Below are 20,522 nucleotides of genomic sequence, written 5' to 3' on the forward strand. Positions count from 1 at the left end.
GATATTACCTTAATTATTTAGCTGGATTACAATCACATGTATTTTTATGCCAAAGAAATCTTTTTATTTTTACTACTAAATATTGTTCCTGATCATTTCAACCAAAACTCTCACTTTTTGTCACACAGCTGTCCAATTGTCTTGTCTTTCACACTCTTGTTTTCTGCATTCCGTTTCTAAAATCACAGCACCTTTACTAATTTACTGTTTTCCCTCATCTTTTTTTCTTCTGTTCTTTGCTGATTTTAAAGTCCTTACACTGATTACCTGTCTCTTCTTTCTATGTCTTCCCTCTTTACCCAGTACATTTTCTCCTGTCGTGCTCCTACTACAGTGAGACATGTAGATATTTCTCTCTCTGAGGGCTCCCATGCTTGGCTTCCCTCCATTCAAATGCAAATGATGCAGGCCAATTATGGCTCAGCATGCGGTTATGTCTGTGTTTGTAAGAACACATTCAAAGGCACATTGTGTCAGTGGAGATTTGAGTTAGCCAGTGTAGCATTCCCTCTGGGACTGCCAGTGGTAGATAAATTAGGACCTCAGACTGACAAAAGCAAAAATAAATCATAATATTAGGGCTCTGCTGACCCATATTTGTTAATGTGGGTGCTCATTGCCACCTATCCTACTGCCATTGTGAGTGTGTGTATAGGAGCTGGGGCTCCTTCATGGCTGATCGCACTAAGAGAAGGCAGGACTGCTTTTATTCAGTGGAATCAGTGTTGTGGCTTTGTTAGGGTTTCACACATATCAGCAATTACACTGACTTGGTGTATTCATTCAACCCTTATTTATAGTACAATACATGTCTGCAAATGGAGATGTATTGTACATGATGCTTTGTAATAGAAACTCAAGAAACTGCTTGTCTTACGATTTACGGTGAAGGGGGAAATTAAATGACCACTTAAACTATCTGATATTTCTGTGACCTTTGAGACTCTTCTCCCTTCTGTCCCTCCCCAGTGGTAACAGTTTGTAGAAGGGTCATTCGCTTTTAGACATACATATCTAAGATTTCTTTGTCCACCTCGCCACCATGGGGGTAAATGCAGTTTGGCATTTTTGATACAGTAGTCGACTCACATCTACAGGGTTTTGTGTATGAACCCACAGCCCACTAGGGTCCCATGTTCACTACTTCCCTGCGTTCACTTAGGTCTCCTCCAAGAGCTCCACATTCTCCCTACAGTCTAGTGAGTTGTGGGTTAGGTGAATTTGTGAATTGCCTAAGGTGTGAATGGTTACCTCTCTATATAAATTTCAGCCCGGTGATAGACCACCAACTTGGGTGTACCCAGCCTCTTGACCAATGGGAACAGGGGTACACTCCAGCCACCTTGAATGGGGTATATAGGTAATAGATAAGTGGGTTGGGATTGGTGACCCTTTGTATATTCAGTCTTCCACTTTTTATTGAACAAAGAGCGGACTGGGAGTAAGCACAGCTGAGTGTAATACCGCTCTGAAGACAGATAATTAAACTACTGGTCCTTTTTTTCAGACAGGTTGGACATTGGGCTTATCCTGTAAGCAAAAAGAAAAGTGCTGTGTCACATTTAGCCCTCTATGATTTATGGGTAGTCAAGGCTTCCTCTCTTTCCCACCACATGATGGATGACAGGGATGTCACACCATGTCTGGGCCTTTCCCCTCTCACTGCTGAGGGCCATGTCACCACCTGCTATTTTTCACCATGCACTGACTCTAACCCAGTCCAGGAACCTGTGTCACCATATGTCAGGCACTTGAGGGACAAGCCTAAAACCATTAACCGTTTGCTCCACGTTAACTAAAGCCCAGACTGCTTAAGTGTTGCGTTAGCTGAGGCCCGGTACACACCTGGTGTTTATATCTAGAGAGGTCCGATCACAAGTGGCTCTGGCTGAGGGATAGAGTGGTCGTCCTCCAACCAGAAGGTCAGCAGTTTGATCCCAGTCTCAACAAACTGCATGCAGAATTGTCCTTGGGCAAGATGCTGAACCATGAATTTCCCCTCATAGAAAGAAAATGCTGCTAAAAGATGCACTATATGAATGTTTGTGCGAATGGGTGAATGGCAAACTGTAATGTAAAGTGCTTTGATTGGTCATCAATACTAGAAAAGCACTATATAAACCATAACCATTTACTATTTGTGGTAGTTAAGACCAAATTATGTTGTTTTGACCCAGTCTGACTTTATAGATGTGTCCAATGCAACTGTGTGTGTTTGTGTGTCAGCATGACAGAGAAAGAGGAGTCAGGAGCCGCTGAATGAATCTCATGCAGCTAGAGTGAAGAAAGATTTCAGCAATTTAAGAAAAGTATCAGTCATGATGTTGTGGTCAGTGTTGATAATTTGGCGTTGGCCACAAACAGCATATGGGCACAGGTAAGAGTAAAAATAGGTTCAGTTCATAGTGAAACTGTAGCAGGTCAGAGGACATCAGCTGAGTAGGAGGTCCTTCATATGTGGCAAATGACGCAATCTTGTTCACACTTTTAAAAGATAAGTAACACAAAACACACACTTTCTTTCTTTGGACGCCCAGGCACAGTCCCTGAAGCCTGGGCCTTTGTCTTTAAAACACATGAACAATAAGGACCTGATTAAATCCAGAATGGATTCAGGAAGTAGTGAAACCATTGATAAGTAACCTCCGAATGTAGTCTGGAGTGATCGGATCACTATCCGATCTGAGTGCAGTCAAACCTGTGCTTACAGCTGTCGACTTGTGATCACAGATATCACATGTTAATACCAGTTGTGTACAGGGCTTGAGTTAATGGCCAGCCCTTACGCAGTTCTCAGTGAGGAGGGATGAATTAAGTTTGCCATGAGGTTAACAATGTAAAACGATTTATTTCAACCCAACTGTGCTGTAAAGCTTATCTGTTTTGTATTGTTACCATGTCAACACTAGTGTTACACTCAACATGTTAATAATTAAAACCGTGATAGAGAAGGTCTTGTATGTTGTCTACTATAGGGGCTGCTATTTGTGGAGACGGGCGGCCCTATGGATTATATGACCTGATAAGTAGATAAAAGCTTAAACGATACATCGAGTCCCAAATAAGGAGCTTCTTCTGCAATTTACTGAATTTATTGTTGTTGATGATTTATGATCCTGTCTAGGGTTTTATTTGGAATGTGCTTTATATTCATCGAGCATTTTTCAACCCCAGTATTCAGAATGCTACCATGAAAACAGCCCAAAAAAAGAGTAAACACAATAAGGTGAATACATGACTCAGTGTCTGTGTAAAATAAGCACGTCGCAGCTGATTTATTGTAACCAATTTTTCATCAACAGAGTGGGAGGGTTTTTTAGGACGTCAGAGGCAAAATATGACTCCAACCAACCTAATAACAGAATACTTGTCAGCATTTATGGGTAGTTTGCAATTACGTGAATAGATCAAGAGCATATTACTTTTACTACTTAAAAAGTTGTCATCAAACACACAGTGTCCCTTAACCAAGAGGACTCTCCCCAAAATATTATACTTTTGTTTTATATGTCCATGCTTTAATGAGTCTCCTGTGAAGGTCCCACACTCAGTGCCTCTAACTTCTGCAGTGATGATAGAAATAGCTACATCTGATACAAAATCCCCAAAACCCACCTCGTGCATTTTAGAGATATACCGAACAAATTTCTAAATGTTCATTTACCCAGGGAGAGTCCACACCCAGATCCACTAGCAGCAAAACATCTACCTTGATGCTGGTTTTGATGCAGAGGTTCCAAGTGAATGTCATTCATCTTATTTTCCTCAGTTGATGATTAGTGTCCAACTTCTTGGTAAAATCATGCTGCTGTAATATCCAGGCTACTGCCTGTTTTGCCCCATTCATTATTATTCACTTGTACAATTAAGTCACCTGTAGAGTTTGTTTCTGTGTTCCTCAGTATTCTCAGAATCTGATCTGAGGCTGAATTCACAAAACATTTGTTAGTGAAAGACTTAAATTAACATTCGAGGAGAAGGCCTTAAATAGAATAATGCATGTGTCAGTTTTAAGTTTGTAAGAGGTCTCAGAGTACAGCTGATTTACTACTATAGCCAGCTCCTATGTCCTTTACTCCTAAGTAAGGCACATTTCCAGAAGAGTCCTAAAGGACAACACACACCGGCAAGGTCACTAAGCGCATACCACTTTGTCATTTCACATGCACTATGCCAATAGTACCTATGAAGGAAGGATACAGCATCTCAAGGACCAATCCAATTTCAGCCCTTGGCCCTAGCAATTTTTTCACAAAAACCTTAAAAAAAAAGATCATGAAATAGCATTGGTTTATTTAAGATCTCAACAATGTTATTACAATGACATCCCCAGCAAAACTGTCTCGTCTGTTTACATTGACTACTGATGACGTGTCGGGTTTTGCGACGACTGCTAATGATGTAATGGCTTCTTGAAGGGCTGTCCCAATTCGTAAGGGAAGATTTAAACCACTATCCCTTTTAACTCCATTTCAAGGGACAAGCCAACCCTTGAAAACAATGAGTAGGGGTAGGGCCAATGGGTGAAATGGGATTGGGCCCAAGTGTGGTCAAATCACTGCTTCTCTGGAGCGCTGATGTGCTTTCGAACTCTGACTTTAAATTTAGCATTTATCTTAGTATAAAAATAGCCACTGTGCAGAAATGTGAGACTGAACTGCTTTACTGCAGAAAGAGAGCTTTGAAAGAGTTATGTTAACCTTTAAATAGGTCAGGATTGAACAATGAAGGATACTCTCTTATTAAGCCAAAGCACCTGTTCATTTGTTTTCACTGGATCTGACTTCCCTGTTGGTAGCAGTAGTATTTTACATTTAGCAACCTGACCTGAAATCAATACTGCTTCAGCACTGTTTCACATTTTGGATGACACATTTGCAATACAGGGCCTCGTGAGGAACACCTTTGCATTGATCTATTGTATGTAAATTTGTCACTTAAAGTTGCTCTCACCTACTTCATGAATAGGTCTGTGTCAGAAGAAACTCCTATATGGAAACATGTTGCATCCCTTGTCATAACCTTGCTGGAAACAATCAGGACGCTTGATTATCTCGTTCCCTTCTCTTCTTTTACCAAACCGTCTCCGAGGCTGGTGCCCTGTGGAGGCTTCACATCTCAGACTTTCTGCTGAACGAGGGACATAATGAAATGTTTTGTTGTTAGGCCTGCAGCCATGGACAGCAGCTCCAGGATGTCCCAGCATGGTGACTGGGTTGTGGATGCCTTTGTTCATGATTCATCTCAACTCTTACTGCCCGACATTTCTTTCTTCCTGTGTGTGATTCTCAAGATGGGGGTCATCTCTCTGTTCCTTCCGCCCCATTAAAAGCCCTGTTGCGATCCCCATCAATACCAGTCGGAAAAAAAGATGTCTTCAGCATTACAGTAAACTGCTGGTTGTTGCAATATTCATGGAGTCGAGTGTGGCGTGTAACAGGAAAGCTATCACTTTAAATAGTAACGGGAGACCGGGAAGGGGGTCAGGCTTGACTGGATTTCCATTTCACAGGTCCACTGTTTCCTTTTTAACCCCATCTTTTTCCTCCCTCCCCTGTTTACTCTGTACACCACTGGCATATCTCTGCTGTACCTTTTGCTTGACTACTGGCCTGCCAGGAGCAACAATCAGCTGACTTTAGCTCGCTTTAACACTGTGAAAATAGTTCAATGCCTGATTCTATTTCTTTTTCCTTGTTAGATAGTTTATAAAATGTATGATGGCTAGTAACAGAGACATGGGTGCAGGTATGTAAAGTTGACAAAGGGGGAGGAATCACTTCAAAGCTCTGCATAGCTTCTGAACTCAAATGATATGCAGTCAGTTTAAATGAAGTAGAGGTCAGGGACATATGAAACACTGCCTTTATCTGGTGTTAAGAACATGGGCCCCTGCCTTCACTGTTTTATTATATTAAAACAAGTGATTGAGTAATACAGTGGTTTACGATTAATTATATTTGGTTAACTTCTATGTTAACAAGTGAATACTGCACAGATTATTTTGAAGTGTCTCTGTCCTTGAGTAGCTCCGCCAAAGCACAAAGTTAGACTCCATATAACATCAGTGTAAAGACCTTGAGGTGGCAGACACTTCCAATCCTATCAGGCCACACTGGCTGCGTGTGTGTGTCGCAGAACTGTATTGTGTAAACCTGTAGACTTTTCTTAGTTTGTTCTCTCTATTTAAACTAAATTAAAAAGATTTAAGTCATTCAAAATATATCTCAGCTCTGAATAGAGCTCTCAAGGTGAAAACAGTTTGGTGGAGGGAGCAGAGGTGTAAGAGTTTCGCAAGCAGAGGAGAAAATGTGGTTATCAAGTTATTTAAGAAACCTTGCCAGCAGTTTTAAGTAAGTGCTACAGCAGTCACCTGTGTGAGAAGAATTCTGTTTGTGTGCCACAGTCTCTCCTCTTGTATTTAAACTGCTGCAGCACAACCAAACAGAACAAGGTGTTAATCTGCTGCTGCTGTCTCCCACACCTGCCTCTTGGCCTTCTCACAATGTTTTTACTCCCACCAGATAGTTGAACTAGGAGTAAAAACCCAACTGGTTGTCTGTGCAGTTGGGTTTTCTTGTTCTTTTGCCTGCTTACATCACTGTTTGCTGGTTCACTGGTTTATGGTCGATTTACACACCAACCAATCCAACCCATGCCCTCTGGAAGGAGGTACACGTCTTTCAAAAGCCGGACAAACAGACTTAGAAACAGTTTCTTTCCCTGGGAAATTAGAACTCGAAATTCCAGACTACACATCGGATAAGAGGAATTTGTCTGCCGTTTTTTCTTTGATCCTGTAATATTAATAACATTAAGCACATACTCTTATGTAAGTTTTTTTTAAGTGCAATATTCTTTTGTGCCTTTTTTTCTGTGTTTCTGTTTACACTGTTCAGCTGTAGCACAACAGAATAAGGAATGCTATCCTGAGGTAAACGTTTCTCTCTTCCTCACTCTCAGCAGTTCTAAGTTTTTAGTTAGAAGCTGTCTGAGCCTATTCCCACAATGTTTGTGAGTCCAGCTGTGCAAAGTAAGACTGTAATTACTACCAGAGTTTCTACAACACACACAATTATACAAAATGCTGAATAACTGTATAAATGTGTGATTCCAGTTTTTCATCTTCTATAAAGTTGTTAACCTTTCTAAAAACATGATGAGGGACTCAGTTTTGAGCTGAATGTGGAGCACAAAGTGTGTAACAAGTGAAGGGGTCAGACTACTTTGTGAGGCCACTGTAAATGTGCTGCCCTCGGGGAGTTAAGTCCTTGAACTCTCAGGTTTCTGAGCTTTGCCTCGAGGATGTATACCTGAGCACAAAGCCGCACTGAGGATTCCTGCAAAAATCACAGCTGCTGTTCAAATATATTGCTTTGATATTACAGTTTCTTTGATGCAACACCTTCAGGGCATGGCTTGTATTTAGCCCTCAGAGGGTAGAGTGCTAAACACAAAGAGTAGCCTGGAACAGTGTGATGTATGTCTCCACACAAAGCACTGGAACATGAAACTGCAAACTGCACCCGCAAATAATCTATTAACACATAACAGGGTGTAAATAGACATGTTGTGTATAATTCCACTTTGTCGTTGCAATCCTGGACAGGCTCGGCCATATGCATTCACTTTGGCAAAACTGGTCTCAGTGTATGACTTATTTATTTCAGGGACTGGTGTTTAAAAGGTCAGACAACAGTCAACCAAAGGTACACTTGTTAAAGCTGTTAGAATTTCTGCAGCTCTTTCGAGACATCTTTTGTAAGCAGTGAATGGTCAATATTTTAATGGAGGTAAAAGGTGTCACCTGGACAGCTAAAAGGGTTGCTCCCTTTATGTGAATGCCACACTTTTGTTACCCTTTCATTTCAGCAACCGGTCAATTACACATATTAACCTTGCTGGTTTTTGCCAAGCCATTGGGTGCCCGCATTTGTCTTTTACAAGGCACACCATATGGATTTTATTAGTCAGGAGGGATTTTAACGGAACACTTAAAGAGGCACATAAACATTTACTGTAACAATGTACCCAATTGTAATGTCTGGAATAGTCCCAGTAGATATTTCTATCCATGCAACTGCTTAAAGGCATCAGCAGCTATGATTACTCGTTGTATGATGTAATCTACCTAATGTCTCCTAATTTATTCCACACTAAAAACGACTCATGGGTGTGGAGGAAAAAAGATATATAGTGGAGACATAATACAGTTGTAGTGAAGAAAACACAATATTTTTCATAATAATATTCAGTCTTCAAAGGTCCTTTGCCCTATTTCAGGAGACGCATCTGTGGGTCAGAACAGAGCGTAAGGACAAAGGACCTTTGAAGATTTGTTGAAAAGCACATCATTTGAGAAACTGAATATAACTGAAGGTGTAACATTTCTGTATCGCGTAAACCACTGAAGAACGACTGTGAGTTCTGCCAAGGCTGCGAAAGTACAGGTGAAACATTCAGGGACACAGAGGGAGCGAGGCATGCATGTGTCTCTTTTACCCCCATCTAAGATCACTGTCACACATTTATTATCTCAATCATCATCTCCTATGAACAAAATCAGTGTAATAACCACTGAAACACCGTGAAAGAGCCTATTTGAAGTAATTGAGGAGATTCTTCTCATATCAGATATGAAAACAATTTCCTCTTTGCAGTGAAACTAAGCAAAATAGGTTAAAAACCACAGCAATAGTCTGACTAACAATTCCCCCCTATATTTCACTGTTTATTCATGGTCACTGTGAAGAATAAGAATATGAAAAAGATTCATTCAAAGATTTTATATGTCAGACTTTCTAAAACAGGCTGCAGTTTGCTTTCTTGCTTTTACATGGTAAGAGAGCACACAATTATCGTTTTCCTTTATGTAAAACCCAATTCATCTCCTTTGGATATGGTTTGGTACAGTGGGTCATGGCACCCCCTCTCCAGGTGCCTTTGTGAGAATATGTATAAATAGTATAGAAGAGAGATCCTGAGATGGAACATGCACACTGCTAACAGCTAAGCTAAGTTGTTCAACTAGACAGAATGTCTCCTGCACTTCACTCGACCAACGCTACACACAACACTGAGTTGTCACTAAAGAACAAAACCACCATTGGAAGTTAGATTTGAACCGTTTTTTTTGTACAGCCTACAGCGTGTAGTGAGCAAAATTAGATTTTCGGGTAATCTAAATATGTATCTCTTTATTTTATTTCAAATTTTACTGAAAAACAAAATTAAATCACTTACACCCTCAAGTAGCACAGGTGGTGCTTCTCCTGTTTTAAGGATGAAGTCAAATATAGCACAACTATTATGTTTGCCTTATTTACAGTGACATTATTTCAGTCTGGAAGCAGTCAATTCGTGGTTCTCCTACCCTCCATTTTGTTCCAATACTGTGTTGCATCTGAGAAACAGAAGGTGATTTTGAATTGTAACTAAAGAAGTGAAGCTGCTGTGTGAGAAAACCCCCATCAGATAAATCAACTTTCAGCTTAACTTAGACAACATTTTCTAAATTATACCTTGAAAATGCAGTCTGAAAACTGAAATCTTTGTATCATTGGGAAGTGAGAAGTTGCACTTGAAAGTTAATAGCATATGAATTGCTCTCACTGTTCTCCCTGAGAGGCAAATTAGTCTTCTTAACGTGGAAATGACATGCTGTAAACTAGAGAAACTGTATGTCACCACAAGAAGTCTCTCTTTCTCTGCTACAAAATAACGATAATTGCTTCTCGGATAGAATAAACCACTCTTCCCGACCTGAAATAAAATAAACATACTTGAAAACGTCCTTCGTGACATCTGTGAAGAGTCATGGCTTTAAACCAACAAGACAATGATGTGAGAAGCATTAGAAAATGCAAAGAAAATCGGAGCTGCGTAAAAAACTTGGAATAACTTAACATTTCTTTCAGAAGACAGCGTATATATTTGTCATTTCTGCAAGCACACACAGCATGTAACCCTGTCGCCTTGAGGACACAAGGAGGTAAAACTGGAGCCTTAAACTCCACATGATGAATTTTCTTGGTGAGTGTTGCCTCCAGCGACCCATGCCATGCATAGAGAGAAGGGATCCTGAGATAGAGTTTTTAACCTTGAATGTGGGATTCCTGAACTACTTGCGTTCAGTCACTGGGGGAAACCTTTCTCACTCTGCAGCCGCCACCTTCTACCTTTTATTGTCGACTAACGAGGAAGGCGCGCTTGCAGCTCCTCCCCTAAAAAAGGCTAAAACATTGCATTTGTCCCAGCAGACACTGAGTGGGATCAGTATATGGTTTTCTCTTTTATGTGATGCAGCCCTGTCTGTTTTTTCCCTCTGGGCTTTATGTGCAGTCAACTCATTCTCATTCCTCAGTCGTGCGAATGAATTCTTGCTTTAGGAGCCCTTAGGAGCCCTTAGGAGCCCTTAGCGTACATTTTTAACGCATTGGGGACCTGACATGACTGTTGCACCAGACCCCAGCGTTTCTTTCTGTGGTTTAGGCAACACTGGCACTTTCCACGAGGTCAGGGAAAGATTGCGGTGTGGTTGATTTCAGATAAAGTTCACTGTGACTTCGAGACCACACATCATCAGACGACGCTGTGCTTCACTCATGCATCAACTTTATCAAACTCCCCTGCATGTTGGGAAATAGAGCTAAGAGGGTATCCAGACCACAAACAAAACGATCAGTGGAGTCCAAGTGTCCGTATGAAATGCGTTGGAAATGACACTGTCCTGGTGCGGTGGGGTGGATCACAGCGGTTCTCCTCACATTCTCCCTCCAGTGTGCATTAATGTATCTTTCATGAACCCTCCAGTCCACTGTACATGCTTGAGTAAACTGAAGGAGAAAGGAACACATGTGTGCTAAGTGGCCAAGGACCGGAAGATGTGCTGCGGAGCAGATGAGTGTATGAAAGTTTAATTGACCAGTGTACAGACGGTTTAGTTGCTCATACATGTCTTATCCTCTAAAATTCACACACGTTGTAATTTATTACAACCTAATCATTGTTGTGAACTCCTGTAACCCCATCATACCCAGATTGCCCTTTGTGCTTATGCATTCCACATTAATGCTGTAATCCAAACCGCACTATGTGGAGTTTTTACAGCATTAAAAATACAGTAGCGCTCGCTAATCTGAAGCCTGCAGGCATGCAGGTTGCTTGGAATAGAGAAATACTTGGATTATTGTAATGCAGTCAAATAGTTGGCCTGAACTGAGGGTGGGAGCCCTCTTCAGGCTCCACTCACTGCATTTCTTAAACTACTTAAAACCGTCCACAGGTTGCAGCCAATTCCTTCCCAGATCAGCATGCTACTGAGGCCCTGCGAGAACAGGTCTAATATTTTCACTCTGATCTGTTGGACTTTACAACACTGGGACTACCTCTGAAGAAAATATGATTTACTTTGGTTGCCCTATATTTTGCTGCTAAACTTTGGTGGCCTGAACTGGACTTTAGTTCTCTTAACCTTTTTTTTCAACATCCAACAATGAAATGAATTGGTCTACTGGTTTTTCATGGTCTTAACTGGACTTCCCATGGTCTATATTGGAATGTGAAGGTCTAAGACACTCTTGAATGTTCTTTAAGTGTTTTTTTGATTGTCTAAATGAGTCTCTTGATGGTTTAACAGTCGTAATAGTAACATCTCTCACACTACATTTCTTCCCATCTTTCGCCTTCTCTGCTCGATTAGGAGTTAATGGGTGTATAACCTCACAGATTAAAGTGTGTAGTGATCATCGTGTGTGATGTGTGTGCTTGTAGTGCAGCTGTATCTATCTCTGTGAGGAATGCTGTGGAGAGCTTAAGAGACATCTTGATTTAACTTTTCAAGGGGTAATTTGTGTTTTGGGATGTGGATTTAAAATTGAGGTTAGAATGTTTTCTGACATTTTGTGGCCTACAATCTCTATTTTAAGTCCAACGTCTTCCAGATCCCAACAGAAAAGACCTAACAGAGTGTAGTCTGATGGTTTGTTGTGCATGTGTATGGAATATTTCCATTGTTGTATCTATTAAGATCTCACCCCAGATCCCAAAACACTGTAGGCCAGCAACAAGAAGAATGGAAACTAACCCTAACATAAGGTTACGATGTACATGAGGATTTTGCTGAATATGTTTACTCTGTAGTTCATGGTTGTTAGCTACAGAGTTTTTTAAATTACATAGAGGGAGGTCCAAAGGGAATGTATATGAATAATGACTGATTACAAATATATTGTTTGTTATCAGCAAAAGTAACAGAGACTTATCAGTCATACATACTGTCTGCATATCATACTGCCCTAACCTTCAGGGTTCGAACTGTTGAGTTGAGAAACAACTTGAATCAATTTTGTCCAATAGAAATACATAAGTTAGTCATACTATTGAGTGTTGCACAGATACATAACAGCAGGTCTGCATGGTGATGGAGTGAGGATCTCATTTCACCCACCACTACATCCATTTCTAACGTTAAGCTCATGTTGGACATGCTATTTGGACTGCGGCTATCACAAATAAGGGCTGCTTTGTTGGCAACCTGCTGTTAATGCAGAATAATATTCATAATATCACAAATCCCAAAGTTGAAAGTAATACAGTATCGCTACTGCAGATATTGGAAACAAAATATGTTTGATATTCTCTAAAGTTGCTGTGAGGCGTTGTTTGCTATGACAGCTCAGAGTAATGTACTGAATTATTCCCTGTGAGGCACTGTTGCTTATTGTGGTCCTGCTGTCTTGGAAGATTGGGCAACTTAAAGAGCAGTTCAGCCTCCAATAAATGAAACCCGATGAAACACAGCACCTTATTCATAGGGAAGACTTGTCAACGTCCAATGACAATGTGATAAATGCAGTACATAAAGAGCATATGAATAGAAACACATCCATTTATTAATTAGAACCAATGTATGTACTATCACATTTTGTAGTATGGGCTAACATGCAGTAAATAAATACCTGCTCACACTTAAACATGTGTAATGGTGCAGATGATAGAGTGAGGCTGAGCTGATTCAGCTCCTGGATGTGCATGGTTGTAATGTGGATGAAGGGAAGTAGCCATGGAATAATGATGAACACATGGTGTAAATACACTATATACAATTTTTTACAAAGGAAATGCATCTCCATCTTGCAGCTTAGAACGGGTGGCTAGATCAATAAGAAAGACTTTTGGGAATATGGAAGGGATGGAAATGTTTGATGAGGTTATGAACATGTAAAGTAAATTGTGAGTGAGGCAGGGACATAGGGGTGTGTCTGGGCAACTTGGCCTTGGGTGAGGTCTAGAGTGGATTGATTTTCAGCTGAATAATACTATTATGATATCATCACATTACTCCTTTGTTGTACACATTTCTGTTGTGTAAATGTATTTATAAGCAGATATTGTCTGTCTCTCATCTCACATGGATTTAGCCCTTTAATGAATACAGTATATAACAGTTGTTATAATGCAAAGATGCAAAGCAGTGTTTATTTTCACAGATATTTTGACATTTAATCTGAGAACGGACGTCAAACACTTGTATAACAATAGCTTTAAAACAATGGAAGTGGTTGTAGAGACATTACATTTTAAGTATCAATGCAAGAAACTCAGTTTAAATGTGACCTATTAATATCACTTTGCTAAGGCTAGGTTTGTATTTTTTTTGTATAGATGTGTTAGGTCCCTTTACGAAGAACATACAGAACATGTGTCTCTGTAGTAATCAGGCGCACAGTGTTTGAATGTTATTAGTTTGAACAGCAGGGACATAATACTGCATCTATCCTGGTCACATCAGGCAGCATCTGCCCTCTTTCTTTTCTGTAGACATAAACATTTCTTTGCACAAAACAAATTGAAAGAAACATCTGAAATTGGACTAATGGAACTAGCTAGGCAACGAGTAGAAGGAGAGTATTTTTCCATTATGACAGGGTCCAATACATGTCTCGATACAGGAGCCAGACTCTGACACTGACAGGATCCATTTGCCAGTTTACACGGCTTTGTTGGCTCTCACTTAACAGAAAAACTTAAATTAGTTGTTATTCTATACACCCATAGACTGTAATGGCGACACCTTGCTGAATAATATGCAAAGGGAGGGTGGAGGTGTCCACTGAAGCATTTCTTGGTCCAAGGTGCTGTCAAGTGCAACATCTAGTGGCATCGCATATATATATATACATATTATGATCCATGGCCATGATGATTTTTTTCCCCACAATTGTAATATTAGCTCATATGAACCCATACACATGTTCATAACATGCAAATGTGTCATTTAGTGAAAAACGAAGCAGGTTGTCCATCTCCCCTCGGCAGGATGTGCTACTGCAGTATCCCACCCCACCATGCTGGCTCGATCATTTGACTGGCTGGATGAGGATTGCCTTGATGTCTTTCCCAGCCCCCAAATGCAGCTGTTTGTGTATCACAGATGATGGGTTGTCACAGCTGAGTGTAAGAGATAGCGCTGCTTGACAACATTGCTTTCAGAGCATAAATTGGGTTGGTATCTCTGTCCTGCAACACTCTGATGCTGTGTGGTGTGGTTTTTTCAGGGGCAACTGTACAACTGCATCTGTAATCATCTAGTGCAAGGAAACTTCTTATGATATTGTTTTTTTTTTCTCTAAATGGGAGCATTAAATGCGTTGGCTTAGAAAATATTTGACTTGTTACAGATGTATGCTGTGTTTTTGTACAAAATATCGCATTTTTCAAGACTTGACCTAACTAGACCTAAGGTTTGCATACGTAATTTTTTACTCCTACTAAATTCAACCCAAAGCCCATTCATTCGGGTGTCTATTTGATCAGAGCAGAGATAGTCAGCAAAAAGGATGGCTGTGGTGTGCGCTTTTTGAAGACTGCAGCGGTGGTTGAAAAACCTCAGATCTCCCCGAAGTTGGACAATCAAAGAGGCTGATGAGCCGCAGAGGCTGACAGGGAAGTGAATTCATGGGGACAGGGGGCTCAGGGCCATGGCAGATAGACAGGAGGCCTGAATCTCTGATCACACAACCACATCTCTTTAGGCACTCTGACTGTGAGCGAAGCACTTTGTCAACTGATTTCACATCACAGAAAATGGCAAGGAAGCCACTGAAGAATTGATTTAAATTCTGTGAAATGCAAGGTGGACCACATGGGCGATGGTTGATTTATGAGATGTTGCTGTGAGGACAGGAGGGGGAATTAAAGGCCATTATACACTGCGGTGAAAGCCTGTGAGCGTGAGAGGAGATGTTTGGTCCCAGCGAAATGTAGTTTGCAGGCAGAAGTCCCTAATCAGGCTGGGACAGTACAGGACATGTGGGACAAGTCAATAGAAGGTTTCATTTACAGGAGTTTAACTTAAGGACAGGAGAACCGGAGTTGCATTTCCCTCTCTGCTCACACAGTCTGACACTTTCTCATCCCTGTCTTTCCTGGCACTGATCCCTCTCCACTGTGTGACACTTTATTGTAAAAACCCTGCAGCCTTTTCTTTTTACATGAATGCTCTTTCATCGTTGTTGGATGCATGCATCAAATGCAGTCCTACCTTCGCTGTGGATTTTCACTTGACAAAATGTCCCACCTGTCACATCTAAGTCTAAAGACTGTTGGCCTGAATTTAACAGGAATAGACTGTTTGCTACTTCTTGGTCACACTTTGGATTTTGGGTGTCTTCAGGGCAATACACAGAGACTGTCATCTAAAGTTTGTAGCTCACATCGAACACCAGAGAGACACAAGAGGCAGTCAAGGTGTATTTGCTGGGACGTGCCAATCCAGACAGAAAATATGATAGAATTGCTGCTTGTCTAAAGCATTGACATATTCAGAAGAAGGAAATAGGACAATGGTATATCTTTACATTCCAATACATGTCAACCTGAATTGATGCTTAGCACAACAATAGGCCCTGGTGTTTTTATCATCTGCCTCCGTTGTCTGATTCCTAATAGTGGGTAGGGAAATTGTTGTCTTTAAACATTACCTGGAAAGGGTTGTAAGCAATTTAATGTCCAATTAGTCTTGTTTGTTTTTTTTCATAAAAAGGTACATTTCTAGGAAGTTAAAGGAATTTAAGGAAGTCAGAGAACAGAGTATTATGATTGCCTGATCTTAAAATGAACCAATGCATTATATGATCAAACATGATTAAATCTATATGGTGTGGTTTGATAGAAAATTCCAGTTTATTACAATTCATTGCTATAATTTATATTATACCTGATAACTGCAGATCATACTTCTTTCTTCTGTTGATCCTCTGAACAGATAGTGGGAATGTTTGCTGCCTCCAGCTATATAACTAAACCTGTCGTTTATAAATTAACTCTAGTTCCAATAAAACAAAAAAATGCTATGTATTGATCAGTAAGTTTTAGGTATAGATGTATTGTGTGACCTTTGGACTGAGCCAGCCTAAATTTACCGTGTTTCCAGTATTTGTGTAGAACTAAGCTGACCCACTGCTGGTAGTAGATTCATATTCAGCATAGAGAAACCAGAGTTGTATCCATCTTCTCTTTGTTTTGATAATAAAATGTATGCTATAAAAATATAACAAGCCTTTGTACTAATAGTTCATGAGGGCTGCTAGGATGTCTTGGCTCTGGTACAGTTTAGATTGGTTGTCCCGTACTAAATCTGTCAGTAAAAACTGAGCTGCAAAGATGCGGTCAGGCTGTATGGCAAACATGTTCTCCTATCGTTCTGCCGTTTGCTGTGCTGCTCCACACTACATGATAAAAACCCACTGAGACCTTGCTGTGCTTCATATCCTTTTTGTGTGCTAAAGTGAATAAGTGCATCTGGGGACACAGTTTAAGCGTTGCTGTGTTTGTGAGTTCCATGGGCAGAGAGCAGGTTAGTGTTAACAGAGCTGATACATCTGCTCTTCTGAGAGGGCTAGAGCCAGAGTGTTGTGTGCATACACAGTGTTATGGTGTTATTATTAGGATGGGGCGAGGTCCCTCTGCCATATGCCTTTCCAGTATCTCTGTTTGAGTCAGAGTATGTAGTGAACTTCAAAAAAATGAATCATAACAAAACAGCCATTGCTGCAGCATTTGCAGGGCAGAAATTGCTTTCTTTCATCTTGCTGTATCAATGTGAATTGAATTTATACAGACACTCATGTTTCACACAAATGCTTCTGCTATATTTGTGAGAACCTTCCACTCACTACAATGACTCAAGCTCTACATTTATAGTAACAGTCTAGCACTGTCCAATACATCCAAATATATATACTTGAACGAGGGATAAGAAAACCTTGCGCATCCCTACCTACTTTTGTTGATTTGAACACGAAGTATAAACAGGAAGTGCATTTGTTTTATAATGGAGGAACTGTAAATGTGTTTAATAGCCAAAAAGCTTCTATCAACTCGTGTCGAGTTATTAAATTGAATTATGTCCCCTGTGGCCCAAAAAGGATCTTACGTGTAGACCAGAATTATAAAGTAGGTAACCTGATGACAGGACGCCTCAAACTGAAAACAAGGTCATTATCACTTTTTGAATTGGGATTTTCTCAACCATGAAGATATCAAATTTGTAAAAACTCCCCCCAGCAGTAAGACAACCTTTTGTTTAATGAGTCCTCTCAATTTAAAGTCTATGAGACACTAATGCACTAATGTGCAGTGGACTGTGCAGCCTGGAAGCAGACTGAAGCAGACCAGGATAAGAGGAAAGTTTGTTGCCTTTATCACAATTGAGATATCATAATACGTCCATAGTTGCAATGGAGTCAGTGGTAAAGCTGTGTGCCCCAAAATGGGCCCATACTTCTTTTTGCTTCACATATTAGTGATTTTGTGTAATGGAAAATCACGCTACATTTGCAACAAGCAGCTTCTGCTTATACTGTATCAATGGATGAGTAGACAACAATCTCTTTAGATTTTTGTTGACACAGAGTGAAATAATCTGCTTTATATTTGATTATTATGAGGCAAGATAAGAAACTATTAGGTACGCCTTATATTACATTTTTATAAAACAAATGCTGCCGAAGGTTTAAGGAGGCGATCAGAGTTTATCTTCATATTCTTTTCTGACACTTGTTAAGATGGCAAAAGTGTCTGCGAACCCTGCAGGTTGTAAGAGAGTACAACCAACATGTGTTCACTCACTTAAAGGTCCGAGACTCTGTGGATTTGAAATTGATACAAGCAGAAGAACAATCTCTTCGTCTGTCTTCCCACCAGCTTTGTTGCTCCTGATTTCTTGGAACTTTTGCTTGCTTCTTGTCTTCCCAGAACCCCCTGGTGCATGAAAGGGAAAAAAAAGCCTACCCCTCCTCCTCATACACCTCCTGTCTTTTGGTTTTATTCTGGGCGCAAACCAGAGAAAGAGAGAGTAGATGTGTAGCGAGAGAGGAATGGGGGGAGAGATGGGGAGGAGGCTTGTTTGGAGGAAGAGAGCGAGGGACATGAAGAGCCAGAGAGGCAGGGGGAGATGTGTTGAAGAGAGGGGAAGGAGGCGAAGAAGGCAGGAGAAATAGCCAGAGGCGCTTCTTCTGTTCCCCTCTCTCTTTTCTCTCTGTCTCTCTCCCCACATGCCAGGCAGAGGCAGCGCTGGATGCTAATTACTTATTAGATTGCAGATATGCGTGGCGGGGTAGCAGGGCTAATTAGGTTAGTGCCCTGCTAAAATGAAATGTCTTAATGCTGACGCTACTTACGGTATCTCCAGCCCCCCCCCCCACCCCCCCCCAGCACCGCCCTCCACCCACACCACCACTCCTCTCCCTCCTGTGAGGCCAGTAAGGCTTGATCCAAACTAAGCCAACCTGAGTGATGGGCAGTAACTGAAGGACGGAACAGTGGCAGCTGGAAAATGCAGCTGACGTCCCAGACAGACAGGAGGAGGGATAAGCCAGCCTCAGACAGCCCTAATTATCCCACTGACCTTTCCAGCAGGCGAGGAGCGGAAGGAGGAGAGAGGGAGGAATGTGAGCTGCTCTCCATGTGACTCAGATAGCATGCAGGGCCTCACTGCTGACATATCAGAATCCAACCATCTCTTTGGCGAGACGGTCCTCGCAGTAACATCGACAGCATTAGCCGTTTGCCCAGGCACCTCAGGTGACCTGTGTTTACACGGACCTATAGCTGCTTACACACAAGCACCGCAACCCTGAACTTTCCATCACCTGGAGGAGCTGTGTGAGAGTGTAAAAGTGGGAAGTAGTTGAAACAAGTAGTTAAACAAGCGGTGCGCTCTACACTCCATCCCTCACTTAATCCAAATGGAATATTTTCAGCTGGTAAGAACACATTTCACACAGACTGATCTCCAGTAATGATCTGCAACTCAAGCCAATTGAGTGGGTTGTGAAAGCAGCTCATACGTGTACACAGGATACACTGGTATTAAGTGCAGGTTACCCGTGTGTTGGCAGTGCTCACAGTACAATGCACAGTCACTGAAGTTATGCATGCAAAGAAAGAAGAATAAGAAAACAGACAAAGTGTGTGTGAGAAAGTAAACTTTAGGTTTTGTATCCTGTGTAGCTACAGTATATTGGTTCAAATAGATAGACATGCTGTGTGACAAAATTGTGAGACGTAAGAGACACTGTAACACTTTGGTCCAGGCTGAGATATCTTAACTGGATAGATTTTTCTGTGAAACTTGGAGGAGACAAACATTTTCCAAAGGAGAAGCTGTAGTAACTTTGATGATCCTCTGACTCATTGTCACGTCAAAGCTTTAGGACTAAAATACCTGCAAAACATGCTAAACTTCATCTGGTTAACATCATCACTGAGAGCCAGTTAGCAGGCTCACACAAGCATTCAGCTCAGGGGCAACCTGTGAGTGTAAGTGGGAGGTCGGCAACGTACCAGCAGCTGACCTCCCATTGAGTGTCAGCAGAGATGTTTCAGCAGTCCACTGGTCCTTGAATGATTGACCCCTCTGAAGAACTCTAAGAGCCAAAAGAATGGAGGGACGGCCTCCAAATCAATGCCAAGAGCATACACATTGATGTGACACGGAAATATCCTATTTTATGGTAAAAGCGAAAATGAGAAAAGCTTAAAAATGATTTAAAGACAATTCATGTTGAGAAAGGAAAGGTTAATACACGATGTATGTGTATGGCTGTTTGACTTCAACATGCTGTTTTTGCTTCTCTCTGGCTGCTGGTTCACTGAAGTTTGATTGTAGATTGTAGTGAAGTATAGGCCTACGTTAGGAATCTGCAGACTCTCACCTCATATTACAGATTGAAGTAGAATGAGTCAGTTGCAGATGTTTTGGTTATGTACAATAAGTGTGTTTTTTATTCATGCTGATTTAGTCGCTTGGTTGGTGGAGCCATGTTTGGTTGAGGTGAATGTGGTTGTTACAGGCCGTAGAGTTTTGCTGTCCGCGTGTTGTTTTGCTGACAAATCTTAATCCCACAAAATTTGATGTGTGACTTCAGGAGAAACCGAGTGTAATTACAAGATAAAGGGGAAATTTTAAAAAAAATAGATATGCATGTAAAGCAAAGGGAACCTGAAGCATGGAAAAT

The 20,522-nt window shown here is 41.0% G+C and overlaps 1 protein-coding gene and 1 long non-coding RNA gene across 3 annotated transcripts in view; one reads left to right on the plus strand and one right to left on the minus strand.

The window, feature by feature from the left end:
• LOC117762247 (receptor-type tyrosine-protein phosphatase gamma-like) overlaps positions 1–20,522 on the plus strand; it is a 372,407-nt gene that overhangs the window by 148,843 nt on the left and 203,042 nt on the right. The gene's annotated exons all lie outside the window — the stretch shown is intronic.
• LOC117762284 overlaps positions 1–20,522 on the minus strand; it is a 29,552-nt gene that overhangs the window by 8,249 nt on the left and 781 nt on the right. Inside the window, exon 2 of the long non-coding RNA XR_004613990.1 lies at positions 4,823–4,827. This is a non-coding gene — a long non-coding RNA (uncharacterized LOC117762284). The remainder of the gene's footprint in view (positions 1–4,822; positions 4,828–20,522) is intronic.

Source organism: Hippoglossus hippoglossus, chromosome 5 (genome assembly GCF_009819705.1).
Source record: "Hippoglossus hippoglossus isolate fHipHip1 chromosome 5, fHipHip1.pri, whole genome shotgun sequence".
NCBI classification, from domain to species: domain Eukaryota; kingdom Metazoa; phylum Chordata; class Actinopteri; order Pleuronectiformes; family Pleuronectidae; genus Hippoglossus; species Hippoglossus hippoglossus.